Raw genomic sequence first — 16,760 nt, 5'->3', positions numbered from 1 at the left:
TGTGAATGGGTATTGTCTAAATCTTGTTTTGTCTTCAAATGTCTCGTGCACTTTGTCTATGGTGATTAAAAGTTTTGTTGGGTATAGTAGTCTCGACTGGCATCTGTGGTCTCTTAGTGTCTGCATTATGTCTGTCTAGGACCTTCTGGCTTTCAGAGTCTCCACTGAGATGTCAGGTGTCATTCTGATGGGTTTGCCTTTATAAGTCACTTGGCTTTTTTTCTTTGCTGCTCTTAACATTCTGTCTGTATTCTGTATGTTTAGTGGTTTTATTATTATGTGGCAAGGGAACTTTTTGGGGGGTGGTCTAGTATATTTGGTGGTCTATAAGCTTCTTGTTTCTTAATAGGCATTTCCTTCTTTAAGTTGAGCATTTTCTTCTATGATTTTGTTGAATATATTTTCTGTGCCTTTGAGTTGGCATTCATCTCCTTCTTCTATCCCTATTATCCTTAGGTTCGGCCTTTTCTTGGTGTCCCAGATTTCCTAGACATTTTGTGTTATGAATTTTTTGGCTTTAGTATTTTCTTTGACTAATGAATCTATTTCCTCTATTGTATTCTCCATGCCAGAGATTCTCTCTTCCATCTTGTATTCTGTTGGTCATGCTTGCATCTGTAGTTTCTGTTCATTTACTCAGATTTTCTATTTCCAGCATTCCTTCAGTTTTTGTCTTCTTCATTGTTTCTATTTCAATTTTCAGGTTCTGAACTGTTTCTTTCACCTGTTTAATTGCTTTTTCTTAGTTTTCTTGGCTTACTTTAAGGGATTTATTGATTTCTTCCAATTTTTTGTTTGTCTTTTCCTCAATTTCATTAAGGGAATTTTTCATTTCCACTTGAAAGACCTCTATCATCTTCACACAGTTATTTTTAAGGTCATTTTCTTCTGCTTCTTCTACATTGTGATGTTCAGGTCCTGCTGTTGTAGAACCACTAGGTTCTGTTGATGCCATATTGCTCTTTATGCTGTTGTATGTATTTTTTTTTTTTTTTTGGTTTTTCGAGACAGGGTTTCTCTGTGTAGCTTTGCGCCTTTCCTGGAGCTCACTTGGTAGCCCAGGCTGGCCTCGAACTCACAGAGATCCGCCTGGCTCTGCCTCCCAAGTGCTGGGATTAAAGGCATGCGCCACCAACGCCCGGCTGTTGTATATATTTTTGCACTGGCATTTACCCATCTCTCACTCAAATAGTTGCAATAGGTGTCTGTGTCTGAGGGAGATACTCTTGGTCCACTCCTCTGTGCTTGCTGTGTCTGTGTCTCAGGGGGCCACTCTTGGTCCAATCAGAGCTCTTGGTCTAATCAGAGCTCTTTGTCCAATCAGAGTTGGCAGATTCTGTGTCTCTGGGAGACTCTCTTGGGTCTATCAGAGCTCTTAGTCCCTTGGTCTAATCAGAGCTGGTGGATTCTGTGTCTCAAGGAGCCCCTGAGGTCTCAGGGAGATGGTGGGTTTGGGATAGGGAGTGGGTCTTGTAGATTGCAGGGTCTGGTCTGATGGAGGGGGGATTGGTGCAGATGCCTGCCTGCAGGAGTCTTCCCTGCTGCCCTGCATCTGGGGCAATGATGGGTGGGGGAAAAGGGGACAAGTAGTGTACCCCGGGGCCTGGGTCCTAGAGACAGGACTCTTGGGCTAGGAGAGGAGACACCCCACTTGGGAACTTTTTAGGAATAAAAATTCTTAAGTCCAGGCCAACAAAGTGACTCGGTAGGTAAAAACAACTGCCATGCAAGCCTGGAAATTTAGATTCAAACCCTGAAACCCACATCAAGATAGAAGGGGAGAAATTATTCTACACTTGTTCTCTGGATTCCATATGTATGCCACAGTATGTGCACTCACACATATACGTACATACACACAAGATGACAATTTTTAACTTGTTTGAAACATTCTTAAACCCCACTCAAGTGCCATCAAACTGGAAACTCTGGAGGAGGGACCCATAAACTGCATTTTAGATGCTCTGCCAGGTATTTCATTATAGTAGTCATGTGTTCAGTTACCCATAGTCAATGATGGTTAACAAATATCAGCTATTCAGAAAGGGGCAGGCCTCCAAGAGATGACAGCCAAATAGGACAAAGCAATATACAATAAGACTAGGCAAAAGCCCTCATATCAAGGCTGAACAAGGCAATCCAATAGGAAGAAAAGAGTCTGAGGAGCAAGCAAAAGAGTCAGGGATATAACAGCTCCCATGGTTAGGAGCCCACAAAAACACCAAATTAACAGCCATAACAAATACAGAAGATCTAGTACAGACCCACACAGGCCTCATGCTTGCCATTTCAGTCTCTGTAAGCCCATACATGCCCTGCTTAGTTGATTCAGTGGGCCATGTTCTCTGGTGTGCTCCATCCTTTCTGAATCCTACAAAATTTCCTCTCCTTCAGAGGGGTTTCCCAATCTCCAACAGGAAGGATCCAACGAAGACCTCCAATTTAGATTCTCTCTGTGTATGTCTGGCTGTGGATCTCTGCATCTGCACCCATCTTCTTCTGAGGAAGCCTCAATAATGATAACTGGACAAGGCACCAATCTTTGAGTATAGCAGAATATCATTAGGAATCATTTCATTGATTTTTTTTCCAGATGTGTTTGGTTCCACTCTAGAACTTTGGGCTATCCAGTCTCAGGTTCCTGGCCATACAGAAAGTGCAGGGCATGGAAAAGTGGATCTGGGGTAAAGGAGAGTGGAGATAATAGGAGGAGTGAAGGGAGGATAAACTATGGTTGGAGTATATTATATGAGAAAAGAATCTATTTTCAATAATAAAAAAATAATCAGGGATATATTATCCTCAAATGCTTCCATTAAATAGATGATAACTGTAGGTGGAGTTTTATTTCCCAGGTGCCAGTCCCAAGTAACTGTACAGAGGCTTATATTAATTACAAATGTTCAGCTGATAGCTCAGGCTTATTACTAACTAGCTCTTACAACTTAAATCAACCCATTTCTATTAATCTATGTATTGCCATGTGGCTCATAGCTTTACCTGTCCTCCAGCATTTCTTGCTCCCTCTGTGTCTCCTGCTGACACCACTGACTCTGCCCTTATTCCTCTCAGCATTCTCAGTTTGGCTATCCCACTTATTCTTCCTGCCTGGCTACCAGCCAGTCAGTTTTTTATTAACCAATGAAAGTAATATATATTCACAGTGCACAGAAGGATTATTTTACATCATTTTCCCCTTTTTGTCTAATTATAAAGGAAGGTTTTAACCTTAACATAGTAAAACTATATATAACAAAACAGTTATTAAGTAAGAATTACAGTTACTTTGTGGATTTCTGTGGGCCTCTTTAGCTCTTTGTTTCTTCCTTTTCTCATGTGGTCTTCATTTACCATGGTCTCCTATTCCTTGTTCTCCCTCTCTTTTCTTGATCCAGCTAGGATCTCCCGCTCTCTTTCCCTTGACCCTCGCCCTTCATTGCTCCCACTCATGTCCAGGCTGTTCATGTAGATCTCATCCATTTCTCCATGTCTTTCTTGGGGTCCCGTTTTCCAGGTAGCCTCACTGGTGATGTGAGTAGCAGTCTAGTCATCCTTGTTCCACATCTAGCCACTTCCTATGAGTGAGTATATACCATATAAGTCTGGGTTACCTCACTCAGGATGAGTTTTTCTAGATCCATCCATTTGCCTACAAACCTCATAGAGGCCCACAGAAATCCACAAAGATACCCCCACAAAAGATTGCTGGCAATGGTCGAGAGACAGCCGAGACTGACCTACTCTGGTGATGGGATGACCAAACACCCTAATAGTTGTGCCAGAAACCCCATCCAAGGACTGAGAAATCTGGATGCAGACATCCATGGCTAGGCCCCTGGTGGAGCGCTGGGAGTCTAATTAGTGAGAAAGAGGAGGGTCTATATGAGCGAGAATTGTTGAAACCAAGGTTGGATAAAGCACAGGGACAAATAGCCAAACGAATGGAAACACATGAACTATGAACCAAAGACTGAGGGGCCCCCAAGTGGATCAGGCCCTCTGAATAGGTGAGATAGTCGATTGGCTTGATCTGTTTGGGAGGCATCTAGGCAGTGGTACCAGGTCCTGGGCTCCTTGCATGAGTTAGCTGTTTGAAACCTGGGACTTACGCAGGGACGCTTGGCTCAATCTGGGAGGAGGGGACTGGACCTGCCTGGACTGAGTCTATCAGGTTGATCCCAGTCCTTGGGGGAGACCTTGATCTGGAGGCGGTGGGAATGGGGGGTTGGCTGGGGGGAAGGGGAGGGGGGCAGGAAGGGAGAGAAAAAGGGAATCTGTGGCTATTATGTAGAACTGAATAGTATTGTAAAATAAATTTAAAAAATTAAAAAAAAAAAGAATTACAGTTACAATATCCAGTCCATTTGTATTTGGTAAATTTAGAGAAAATACTCTATTATTTATTTTTATGACTCTAAATTTTTATATATAATTTACCTTTTATCATAACTAAGGAAAACTTTAAATATGACTACCTAGTCTTCAACTCTGTCAAAGACCCCTAAAGAATGAAATGTTACCTAATGACAGAAACATCTGGATGCCTGAACAATCAGCCTAGGTTTTTCTGTAACATTGGGGCTTCCATCTTTGGCCCACCAGCCAAATGTCTAACAGATATTTCAAAGAAGCAGGGAATTTTAAAGAACTTCCCTACTTGGTCTTGGCAAAGTTCAGCAGTCACTTTCTTTTGTGTCCTGCTTGTCCAATTTAGACAGCATACTATCAGCAGTTGAGGCAAGGGCAGTTTCTTGCCTGGTAGCTACTTTTGCCACAAAGAAAGCATACTCCATATGGAGTTTCTTTGTTGCTAATCACCTTCTCTGAAATAGATTGGTGTTGCCAGAAGCAGATATGTCTCATTGTCATAAAAAACCTTATGTTATTAACACATCTTAAATACCATATTCTGTAGATGTCTGAAGGGTTTGAAGATGACCTGTCTATCTAAAATATATCTCTGTTTGCCTTTGAAAACATGCCTAACATGACTACAAATTTGATTGTAATGGGTGACTAACTATTAACCTGCATTTCTTTATTATCCTAAATAGTTTATAATAATAACTTTCAAGGACTAGAAATTTACATTACACTGTTAAATGAGATTTATAGGTATAATACCTTGAACAAGAGTAGAAACATATGTATAGAATGTTCTAACAAAAATAACCTTAAGTTTGTATTAATATACAAAATCCATACCAATGTGAAATATTTAAGACTAGTAGTTGCTTTTGGGATTTAAAAGTAGCTTCAATGATCTATCCTTTTACCCTATCATTTCTATATTCCCCTCTTTTCTTTTCAGAACAAGATCTCTGAATCTAATCTCCTTTGTTCAGATTTTTTCCTGACCATTATCAATAACAATCTGTACCCAATCACCCTTAACTATGACAAATATCCATAACCCACTGAATGAGCAAAAACTGCCCACCCCACCTCTTGGGAATGTGGGCATCATGTTCTTAAAATTACTTCCTGTTGTCTGAGGGTGATGGCATCTTTAGAGGAACCTGGGAAAAAATGGGATAATTGTAGTCCTGGAAGAGCTAGCTGTATCATTTGTTGTACAGTCTCTGTGTAATGGGAAAGTGCAGGACTTATCTGAAGTCTTGGCTAAAGAAGTCTATGAGGCTGGACCATCTCAGTTAGCCATGTTGAAATTGTCCTGAGCAGTTTGTAGTCCAAAGGTGCAAGATGAAGCATTAATCTAATTAATCTTTATCAATAAAAAAATCTGGAGTCAGATATTGGGGGAAAAAACCTGAAAGATCAGAGAAGCAGGTAGTAGCCACCAGTTGCCTTCTACCTCTTCTGTTCCTCAGTCCAAAAAGGCCAGGATTCCCCTTAGCCTTGCCTTTCTACTTCCTGTCTCCTCTCTGTCTACAGTCCTCCAAACCTCTATGGTTAATTTTGGTCAGCTAGTGGCTAACTCTTCCCTCTGACTCCAAGCAGCTCTATTTGTCAGAACACAATCAAAATATCACACAACAGATAACCATAGCAACAGTGTATTCTTTGATTTTTACCTATATTTCTGTCTGTTAAAATAAACTAATATTAAAACTGTAGTTACAAAAAAGAATATAAGCTATGAAATTCCATGATTAACCAATTTGCATATCTAAAATAACTTTTATTACAGTGCATTCAGTCTCCTGCTACATCTATGGATTATGTATGTGCAAAGTCAATCATACATGAAATAAAAAATATTTTAAAAGACCCCTGAACATATATATACTTTTCCTAAATAATATGGCATTTATATTATATGTGGTATCATAAATCATCTAGAGATGGTTTAAATTATACAGGAAATTTTGCATACAGATTTGCATTTATTATATCCAAATGCTGCACCATTTTGTACAAGGAACTTAACTTCAGAGCTCAAAGCAGAGCTGGATTCTGATATCAATGACAGGTTAAGGAACTGATCTCAATAGGTCCCAAGAAACAGTTGTATATTGTTTTGATTGTTCTGTATTATTGTCATTGTTGTTAATCTGTTAATGTGCTTAATCTATAAATTAAACTTTATAAAAGATGTGCACACATAGGATAAAGTTTGGAATATAATCCAATTGATAATGGGATGGCTACTATCACTATCACACTTAAATTTGAAAAGCACTGGTGTAGTCCCTGGTCCCAGAAGGTGAAATGGGTATATGTATTTACCTAATTTAAAGAAAAATACAAACTTAGGGTTTGTCTCAAGAAAAAAAGCAGAACAGTGAAAATGATAGTTTGTCTGAGATAAAGATGGCCAGTCATAAGCACAGTATCATAAATCCACCAGCTTAAGAAACAGATGTTGGGAAAACAGAGTTTGATGGGAACCGTGATCTCAAGACAAATGTGTCTTTGGAAAGTCATCTACAATTGAAGAAAGCAAGCACCACTCATCCATGATGCCTGGACCATTGGGTGATATGTAAAGGAGGGCTTCTTTTATATTTATCTAGATCAGAACTCTTAAAGAAAATCCAGAGACATATTCACATACTCACCTGAACACTTCTGTAACAACACGCTTTTACTTCTGTATGGGATTTTCTTTTCCAAAAAGACTGCACATCCCAAGGTAGAAGCACAAACTTCTTTAGACTCAGCTTAAGGAGCAAAGTTGAGTCAAAGCTGGAATTTCTACTGAGTCTAGGGACCTGGCAATCACTCAGTTAAAGTACCTACAGCCTCTCCAGAGCAAAATATCTGTGTTGGCTTTTTCAGTAAAATACCTATTTTTTCTATGTTACCAAATAACAGTGGAAACTTTCCCCCAAAAAGGACTCAAAACCAGTGCATGAAGAAGAGCGAGAGGAGAAAATGTCATCTTACCATGGGCTTTGTGGAAGCAGTGATGTTCTGCACAGAGACAGCAGGGAAGGATCACACGTAATCACAGTGACATTTTTCTAAAGATACTTCATGTTGGGAGGCAAGATTTAGTACATATTCTCCATTATTTTGGCTAAGGTATAAGTTCACTGCATGAATGATTCATATTTCTATTCAGTAATTATTCCATATTTCCATAATTTCTGCATTTTAAATGAATATAAATATTAAATTACACTCAATTGCTAAAAATGTTTTCCTCTAAAACATGGTATTAACTAAATGATGGTGCTGTTTGTGTAGGTTTATCTTCTTAAATAATGCTACATATTTTTCTTATAATAATTTGAAGGAAGATAGTGTTTAAAAAATCGGAGTGGGCAGTGTAGGGATAATTTCAGTTCAGACAACCACTAATGTGTTCCCTGTTTCTATCCTTTCCTCATCTCAACTGTGTTATATAATGGAATCATACAGTACTTAATCTCTGAGATTGGCTTTTTTTCATACAGCATAATTCTATTGAAATGTATGCAAGTTGCAATGTGCATGAATAACGCGTTCCTTTTTGGAGGAGGAAGGTGTGGATATGAAAAGGCGATGGAAACAAGGGACCCGTGTGGCAATGAATTGTTATGTATCTTGGCTGTACCAATGGCAATATTTTGGTTGTTATATTGTACTGAAGTATTGTTAAACCATACTAGTGTGAGAAAATGATTAAAAGGTGCATGGGATCTTTGTTTCTTACAGCCACCTAGGAGTCTGCAGTTACCCAAAAATGAAAGAGTCAATAACAATTAAGTAAATAATTCATTGAGGTTGAAAAGTGTGATTCCTTTTGCCTCATAAGCTGAAAGAGGAATCGTTAATTTTGGTTCATTGTTTCAGAAGTTTCAGTCCCTGGTCTCTGGGGATATGTTTTGTTGTTGTGATTGTGGCTGGCTAGTTGTTTTTGTTTGGGGTTTCCTTGAGCTTCTGAGGACACCATGGTGGGAGTGCATGACAGAGATAGCCTATTGACCTCAAAGGAACCAGGAAGCCAAGAAAAAAGAAGAGGGGCCAGAGTCCTGATGTACCTTTCAAGGACACACATTAGTGACCCAAACTTCCTCCAAATAGGCCCTACATCCTAAAGGTTTCACCACCTCCCAGAAGCTCCATGCTTTGGGGAACGAGACTTTAGCATATGGACCTTTGGGGAACATTTCAGATCCAAACCAATTAACAGTAAAATATTTAATTCTTAGATCAAAAGGTAGCAACTTAATTTGAAATTCTTTTCTAATTAGGAGACAGAACAAAGCCACGAAGCTTAAAGTCTTCACTATTGTTTAACACTGTATTAAAAGTATTAGAAAATGTTGATGTAAAGGGGGAAAGAATAAAAGGCATAAAAGTTGGAAGTAAATACACACAAACTTTTACATGTTTTTAATATACCCACCATAAAGAAATAATAATGCTTGAGGTGACAGTTAAGCTAATTACCCTGATTTGGTCATTATACAGTGGATATGTGGATTGGAACATCACACTGAACTTCATACACACAGTTATTATGACAGTCAAAAAGAAACATTTAAAAATAAAAAATTCTATAAATGACAAAATATATTACAAAGTATAAAACTGACATATTTATTAGTATAGTTCATATAACCAAATAATAATAGAAAGCCTAATGAAAGATATTACCTTATTACAGTCATAAAATCATTCCCAAACATAAAACCAATAAAATGTATGCAGAAGAGAAATAAATCAAGTTATTAAACATTGCCAAAGGTACTGATGCAAACCCGAAGAAATGGGAAATTGTACCACACTTCAAGACTAGAAGCTTCAAGATCCAGAGTGTGGGAAAGCCCCTCCCTGGTTTATTTGTCAACTTAAAAAAAAAAAAAACAGATCTTAATGCATCTATGCTATCATAATTTTTTGTTGAAGCTAGCCAAATTAATTACAGAAGTTATGGTTAAACATGAATACTCAGCAAATCCCCCAAAGAAGAGTATGTGGGAAGCTACCCTGACGATAAGAGAACATAATGAAGTTTCTATAGTTAAAGCAGTGTGGGATTGGCTTACTGGTAGACCAAAGGACCAATCAAACAGGATGGAAAACTCAGAAATAGCCCAACTGCCTTGACATTTACTATGTGATAAAGGCAGACACTCAAAATTAGAAAAAGATGGACATTTTTGTAAATGGCAATGGAGTAAGTGGATAGCCATATGGAAAAAGATAAAGTTGGATTCATTCACACTGTACATCAGTATAACTTATAAATAAATCAGACATCTACCTGTTAAAAACATGAAATGATTCAAACAGAATAGAATATTAGGTAAATAGCTTTATTAACTAAGAAGCTATAAAGCATTTATAACTGTGATTATATCAGAAATTATAAAATATTAATAAATTTAATCAAAAGCAAGTTTTTGAAAATAATAAAAGAGAAGTCAAAAGCCAAATCACAAAATGAAGGAAATGCATGTAACTTATACCTCAAGTAAAAAAGTTAACATCTCTAATATTACAATTGAAAACAAAAGAATCAAAATCTCAGAAGAAAAGGAGCAAAGAATAAAACACTGCATATAAGAAATCAGTAGCCATTGAATATTCAAAAACGTTCTCAATCTTTCTCATAATAAGAGAAATGCAAAACAAAACAACACAAAAATTTGTTCTTCAATTATCATTTGGAAGTTGGAAAAAATTTAAAGATGCTGCATTAGAGAAATTAAAATAGTCTCACTCCCATTTATTGATAAGGAGGCTATAAATGTCTACTATCCATGTATTTAAGGCATTCCTGATAAAATATGAGTAGGAGTTTTTTATAGGAATTTATGAGCTAACTAAAAATTAGTTAAAATGTTAAGAATCTAATGTAACTAAAACAACTTGTTAAAGGTGAATAAAAGTGGAGGGCTTACATTTAGCTGATTGGCTGGGTAAGACATTGTTTCAATAGTGGCATGAACACCATGGGAGTAACCAACCACTTTTCTTATTGGATTTGCAGTTGCAACTCATACCTGATATCATTGTTAGGCCAAGAGTATGTGGTTAGACAGATCATAGGCCCTAGGCCTGAGCCTACCACTATTATGCTGCTAAATGGACATAATATTAAATTGACTTCTATTGATTTATTGTTATGCCAATAGATTAATCTCTCAACACTCATCACAGAAGCTTCTATTGGCAGTAGGCAGTGACAAACGCCCAGACCTACAACTGACAAGGCACAGAGAATAAGAGACTGCAGCGTGCTCAGCCCTAACTAGGATATCTAGATCAGATCCCACACTCCCAAGGATCAAGGGTCATTGTAAACTAAGGGCGAGAAGACTGTAAGAGCCAGAGATGATGAGTGAACACAAGTAAAGAGTGTGCTGTATACACAGCAGTGCTCCTACATGTATGAAGACACAGCAATACGGCAGCACGCACAAACCTTGTGCAAGTTCAAACCAGACCAAATCCCAGCATGGAGAGAGGAGGTAGGAACAAAGCCCAAATCCTCGCCAAGGAACTATTGGCAATTGGTAGTTGCTGGGAAAGGGAGAGCTCATGTTTGTCAAGAGTGTTGGCCCTATTAGGTTGACCAAACTCCAGTGAAAGGCCATGCACTGAAGAATATATGGGCAGCACAAATTGGACTTAATTGGCTGGAGAGGGAAAAGGGACACAAAGCTGGGTGGGTAGAGAAAGAAACAATAGATCTGGGAGGAGTTGAGGAGGAACTGAATAAGATTAAAACACAAGAATTAATTACAAGAATATAATGTCCCAATTTATGTGTGTCTGTTCATGTCTATCTATTTTGTCACTTTTGTTTGCCTGATGTCAGTTTTGGTTATTGTGGAAAGGTCTTTAGTTTTAATTATCTCTCCCTATATTTCTTCCTCTACCCTGCCCTCACATCCCCTACCCCACCCAATTAAGCCTTCTTATTCCATTAAATCCTATCTATCAAAGATACCACCAAGAATAAATAAACTGGTCAAACCATTGTTGAGGACTTAATTCCCCCTGTCCACCAAGCAGTCAAGGAGTGGTTTGTTGCTCCATAACATTCATGTCATGACTGCACCCATGGACATATCTTGCCCAGCAGTCATTACTGTGTTCACAGAACTCACTGCTGGGTCAGACTATTGATGTTTCTGCCCTAGCAATCTTCGTAGCATCTTCTATGAAAGCAGCAGGAAGTTTCCAAGTCAGCACCAACTTGATTATTCCATGTCCTGTGGTCAAACTGTGTGACATTTTCAGCAGCACAGTCTTACTACCAAGTTATGGTGGGCAAGAGCAATGGAATAGCTTTTTTTTTGAGGGGCATCCAGATTACTCCTGACCTCTTTGTATATTTTAAATACAAGTTCTTTAACATGTATGTCTCTTTTAGATGGTGTATTCTGCTAAACTGTGTGCCTAGGGCTCCATCCACCAAGTCTGAGGACAACATGTTTATTCCTATATGAAACCAAACATGCCTCCTTTACACATACTACAAACTCATCCAATACCAATCTTGTCATTTTGCCAAGGCCAACTCAACAAAATATTTTACCTCCTACACTCTTGCGAAATATGGTATATTAAAATTATCCTGTGAAAAATAAAAAAAAATATGAAATTACTGAAATGTGTTAGGTCAACTAGCATGGGAAAATAAATCTTCCAAGAAAAATGGAAGGCAAGAAAATATTTCATAATAAAAGCCATAATAGATTGGGATTCAAGCCAGGATCCGAATGCCAGCACCAGGTGTTTTTGTTCTTGGATAAGAGGCAAATTTTTAATCTCCAAAGTGTACCTATATGATATACATAGGTGAATTAAAAAATTTCCAAACAAATTTAATATCTGTCATTACAAAAACTGTGTCTTAAAATGAGAAAGAACTATGGATAAAGATAAAGGGATATACACTCATTAAGAGAAAAAGTTAAAATCCCCTCTATAAATGATAGAAGACAATGGAAATTGTAGTACTTGTTGGAAAAATAATTGTAACACTAAAAAGCCACACTAATAAAAAATCTTTGGATCCTCTACTTGATTTCAGAAATAAACAAATTTAAGAGTATTTATTCTGGGCTAGAAAGATGGTTCCGCTGTTAGGAGCATCTGCAGCTCTTTCAGAAGATTCAAGTTCAATTCCCAGCATCCACATCAGGTGGTTCACAGCCACCTGTAATACCAGCTCCGGGGGTTGTGATGCTGTTTCTGGCCTCAGCAGAAGCATGCATCACACATACATACACACACACACACACACACACACACTAAAATAAAATAAAATAAACTTTTTTAAGAGTAGATATTCTGTTAAATGTTTTCTGCGGGAGTTTGACACTTTTATTCCTCAGATGAATGGGTTAGGAGTGGATATAAATAGGGAAAATAATTCCCTCAAGCCCAGGTGTTAAGTGCAGTTTGAGGTACATAAAACTTCCTCATTCAAAGAAGAGAAAAACTGCAATTACGTGGGACTGACTAGTACCAAATATTTTTAAACTGCTACTTTTGGAGCCAATATGGAAAAGAAGAAGAGCAGAGATTGTAAGTAATAAAATTTGTAAGTTATTTGTGTGGCCGTCCCAGAACTCGGGAGGCAGAGGCAGAAGGCTCAGCACAAGTGTGCAGTCAGCCTGTTCTACATCACCAGTTCCAGGCTACCTGAAGCTACATAGACAGTCTTTAAAAAGAGTGAGTGGCAGAGTGAGAGAAGGAAGAAAAGAAAAAGAACAAGGAGAAGGGGTTGGGGAAGGAGGGAGGGAGGACAGGACAGGAGAAGAAATCAAGCAGGTAACAATGAAAACCTTGATGCCAGTGGCTGCAGCAATTAAAAAAGATCTTTTCTTGGTGTCGCTGCTCAGCCTTTTGGCTAAAACCAAGTGTAGTATCTGCTCTCATCAGCTTAATGTCTGATAGCTCATCTCTTCAAGGACAGTGTATTAAATAGATTTTTGGAGCTGGGAGTTGGAATGAGGGGCTTGTTCTGTCCAGTCCACAAATTGACCTGAAACAGCAGTACTTCCAAGAGTGTTACATGCCCCAGGGTAGGAGCCCAAAAAACCTTGGACTCATCACTAAATCCTCATATGAAGACAGTTGGCTGATGAAATGCCACTTGGTGACCCTTCAGTGCTGGATGAATTAATGAGTGAAGAAGCATAGGAAAAATAGTGAAGTCCATGATTGAGGAGCTAGCATGGCACCCCCTCACAGATAAAACAGTGTAAAGTAACCTGAAAAAAAAGAAGAAGAATGATTGCAGGGCAATTCAAGGAGGAAAATAATGCCACAAAATAGTGATTGATGAGACTGTCTAGAAAAGGTCAGAAAACACGATTCCCCATGAACGCCATAGTTCCAAAACTCCTCATCGTCAATACATCCAAGCAGCTAGTGAAGTAAGCAGATCTGAGAAGGCATGACATACACTAGAGGTTACAGACAGCTGCTCACTTGTCATATACTACCATCCCAGTGTGAAGGACTCAGGTGATAAGAGGAAAGCTTAGTCATATGCCCTATCCCCTACAAAGGAAGTCATCTGAAGTAAAGTCATTAGCTTGGAGGGGATAGTACTAAAAACTAAGTCTCTCCAAAGGACAATGTTAAAAGGAAATAAATACATGGGAGTCTGTGGGTGAGAGTTCAGTCCTCTCCCTGTGGTCAGGTAAATTCCCCACCATGGTAATGGGGAAATCTCAAAACAATAAGAGTGGGATCCGGAGTCCCAACTGGTCAGTGAAGGCCAGAGGAGGGGCCTTTCTTGGAGGAGGAGTTCTTAGCAATCCTCCCCCAGAAGGTTCAGTGAGAGAAATGAGGAGTCATAGAGAGATTCTCATTCCCTCATTCTTGAAAACAGCATCCACGCAGAGATTTCAGAGTTTCAACAACATGGCCTTTCCCTATCCTTGTCCTTCTGTTTCCACGGTTCCCATGGTGCTTTATTCTGGGAACTGGCTCAGTGAAATTCATCTTGAAGAGTGAATGTTGATACAACTCAGAGGGTCCGAATGATCTAGACGGAGTAGCAATTGAGACAGGATAGACAATCTAGGCCCACCAGCTTCTATTGTGGCCCTCTCTTCTGTACTCCCCTCCCTCTGCAGCCAAGATGAAACTGGTTAAAACTTGAGGCCCTTCTCTAGAGTGATTCTGCAAAGATGGAAGCCATTTGACACTGTCCAGACCTTCCAACCATACTGGGGACTGCAGTAAACATAGCATGAAGATGAAGTTGTGCAACCCGAAGTCTTTTCCTATATCATCATTATTAGATGATGACAGTAATTGTGTAAATGTGTGAAGCTGTACATTGAAAGCTAAGATAAAAGAAAGGAAATGTTTACAGAATATGTCCAATGCTGTGTGGCATTACAACTCTGCCCATTTTACAGGTGAGGACCCTGAGCCTAAGCAACTTGTACCAAGTCTCCAGGCTAGTGAGTTGGAGCAGCTGTGAACTCTGATCTTCAGGTTCCTTTTTTCAAACTCTAACTAGTCTCCACAAGACACTGTGGGTCAGGCAGGCACTTACCCCTTTCCATTTGTAGCCACATGGCTTCTCTCTACAGCTTCTGGTCACAAATAGCTCTGGGAGAAAAAGAAGGTAGAGCTCCTACCCATCTGCTTCTGCTTCCTTACTTTTATGATTAAAAAAAAAATCTCTAGTGTTCCTTGGTTCCCTAGCTAAACTGCAGAACGTGTCCTCTGATTCTTCCTTTGCCCTGGGGCTCCTGTACAATCTCTGCACAGAAGGACAGCATAATGTCCTGGCACTGTGGGTCACAGGGGTCTAAAGACTTTGATTCTGGATTAAAGATCTCAGTGAGTTTGTTACAGAGGACTCACATATCCATTGTCAGCTGTCTGCCCTTTACCACACATACACACATATAAACACACCTTTAATAATGCATCATGCGGCTCTTAATAATCTGTTTGCTCACTGAAGTTGCATCTTTATATGCACAATGAAAAACAAAGTATTATGGGAAAATACATTTTTGCTATTCTGTACTGATGCACTTACTATATACAAAACACCACATCTGGCCCAGGAACATCATGTGGAGACAAAGGATCCAACGGCAATGTACAAATAATTCTGTCCTACTTACTGTTCACAACTTCATAAGGAAGATCTGTCATTCCCCACTTTAAAAGAATAGAGCACCCAGATAACACATTATAGGATCTTGAGCCAACCCCACGGAGCTCCTTAAACTCAAGGTACATTACTAACAGCACCCAACTGTCTCCCACCAGAGGGTTGTCTTCACTGAGCCGCACACAGTGTCAAAACCATTTTAAAGAAGTGATTTTATAAATATAAATACAGGGCCAATGAAGTTTTCTGTGGAAACTTGGCCTCGTTCCTGCTGTTTAGGGTGTATATATATTTAAGGATGGCTGATTGCACAGCCATGAAACAAATCTCTGAATTTAGGGAAATTTGAGCTACCACATTAAGGATGGTTTTGCTCCAAAATAATGACAAAAAAAAATGGTCTTGGGGAAGTTGGAAAACCTTTATAAGAGCAGAAGTCCATCTTCTTCTAGATAAGCACACGGAAAGTCACCACACATGGGTCTGGGCAGACTTTGAGGTCATATGTATACGTCAATGAGACCCTGCTCATCCTCGGCTCAACAGTGACAATGACAAGGTTTCTTCAATCACACACAGAATTGCCCACATCCCAGAGTGAGTCTGAAGGATTCCAATCCCATTCCAAAAAAGAAAGGGAAAGGCAATTCATTAAAACAAAATTAAAATAAGCCCATAAGGCAGGCTTCTCAGATCCAAGTGCAAAGAAGACGTTGGAGGTTCTCTGGAAGCTCTGAGGGGATTTTGTCTGTTGCTTCAGAGACAGTTGCCATGACAACTTCATTTCCAAATGAATCTTAGACAGGCTTTTCTAAAACCATGTTACCTAATGACTTGCTCCAGTGCACGCAGCAAGCAAAAAACAACTGTTTTGATATTTTCTCCCTTTTTCAATATCCCCAGCTTCCAAAGCTTGAGGGTCAGAAAACTGACTTTCTTCTATTTATTTCTAGTTTAAACTACATATTATTTCAACATTGTAGAATATAAGATGTTTTGCCTACAATAGTTTTTTGCACATGTGCTCATGTATATCAGGTCTTAAGCTTCTGGGGGGGACTGTGGATTTCAAGAACAGTCCAGAGCCAACCACCGAACAGTATGAGGTTCCACTTTGCATCAGAAGAAGCATGAGCTACATACAGCCTTCACCCCTACATTCTGGCATCTTTAGAACAGGAAGTTATTCTGCATCCTACCAAAAAGGAAATATAAACACCAATCCAGCCACAACCCTTTGCTCTACAGTGATGTTCTGCCT

The 16,760-nt window shown here is 39.1% G+C and overlaps 1 non-coding gene across 1 annotated transcript; it reads left to right on the top strand.

Annotated features, from left to right (window-relative positions):
- Positions 1-13,241: 13,241 nt before the first annotated feature.
- On the top strand, positions 13,242-13,433 carry LOC121831269 (U2 spliceosomal RNA). Its single transcript, XR_006074641.2, has one exon. It is a non-coding gene; the product is annotated as a U2 spliceosomal RNA (small nuclear RNA).
- Positions 13,434-16,760: the final 3,327 nt, after the last annotated feature.

This window comes from Peromyscus maniculatus, chromosome 7 (genome assembly GCF_049852395.1).
Source record: "Peromyscus maniculatus bairdii isolate BWxNUB_F1_BW_parent chromosome 7, HU_Pman_BW_mat_3.1, whole genome shotgun sequence".
Taxonomy (NCBI): domain Eukaryota; kingdom Metazoa; phylum Chordata; class Mammalia; order Rodentia; family Cricetidae; genus Peromyscus; species Peromyscus maniculatus.
Note: the sequence above shows the minus strand (reverse complement) of the source record. Positions and strands in the feature narration are given on the sequence as shown.